Below are 1,327 nucleotides of genomic sequence, written 5' to 3'. Positions count from 1 at the left end.
CAGTGTTCCCTCCCCTCCCACCCCTGGTAACCAACAAAGAAAGTTTCCTTCCATATATAAACCTTTCCTTGACTTTTTACAATAATTAACTAATACTGTATTTGTCCTTCTGTGATTGACTTATTTCACTAGGCATAATATCTTCCAAGTTCATCCATGTTATGTGATATTTTTCAGATTGTACATTATTCTTTAGTGTTGCATAGTATTCCATTGTGTGTATGTACTATACACATTCTTCTGTTGATGGGCATGTAGGTTGTTCCCATCTTTTTGCTATTGTAAAGAGTGCTGTGATGAACATAGGTTTGCATATATCTGTTCTTGTCCTGGCTTTCACTTCTTTAGGATATATACCTAGTAATGGGATTGCTGGATCAAATGGTATTTCTAATTCCAGGTTTTAAAGGAATCACCATACTGTTTTCCACAGTGATTGTATCATTTTACAGTCCCACCGGCAGTGTATGAGAGTCCCAATCTCTCCAGTCTTCACCAGCATTTATTTTCTGTCTTGTTGAAATATGCCATTACTGCTGGGCTGAGATGATACTTTATTGTTGCTTTGATTTGGATCTCCCTGATGGCTAATGATCGTGAGCATATCTTCATGTATTTGTTGGCCACCTGTATATCCTCTTTGGTGAATTGTCTATTCATGTCTTCTGCTCATTTTTAAATTAGATGTTAAACTTTTTGTTGTTGAGGTGTTGGAGTTTTCTATAAATTTTAGAAATAAGTCTCTTGTCAGATATGTCATTGCCAAATATTTTTACCCAATCTGTAGGTTCTCTTTTGACTTGTTTGGAGAAGTATTTGGAAGGATATAAAAATTTAAGTTTTAGAAGGTCCCATTCATCTAGTTTATCTTCAGCAGTTTGTGCATTTTGGGTTATGCCTGACAGTCTATTTATGCCATAAATTAAGGCCTCTAAATTTGCTAGGCTAAATTTGCTAGTTCCTTAAGGAACTTTATTGTTTTTGGTTTCACATTTAAGTCTTTGATCCCTCTGGAGTTAGTTTTTGTGTATGGTGTGAGGTATGGATCTTGTTTCTTTTTTCTGCAAATGGATATCCAGTTTTGCCAGCACCATTTGTTAAAGAGACCACCTTTTGCCCATTTAATAGATTTTAGCCCTTTGTCAAAAATCAGCTGACCATAGGTCAATGGCTCTATTTCTGGCTTCTCAATTCTGTTCCACTGGTCTATGTGTCTGCCATCGTACCAGTACCAGGCAGTTTTGACTACGGTGGCTGTATTGTAGGTTTTGAGATCTGGAAGTGTGAGGCCTCCTACTTTGTTCTTCTACAATAGTGCTTTGCTTAT

The sequence above is a fragment of the Orycteropus afer genome, unplaced genomic scaffold, assembly GCF_000298275.1.
Source record: "Orycteropus afer afer isolate SDZICR_OR568_19922 unplaced genomic scaffold, OryAfe1.0 scaffold01321, whole genome shotgun sequence".
NCBI classification, from domain to species: Eukaryota; Metazoa; Chordata; class Mammalia; order Tubulidentata; family Orycteropodidae; genus Orycteropus; species Orycteropus afer.
Note: the sequence above shows the minus strand (reverse complement) of the source record.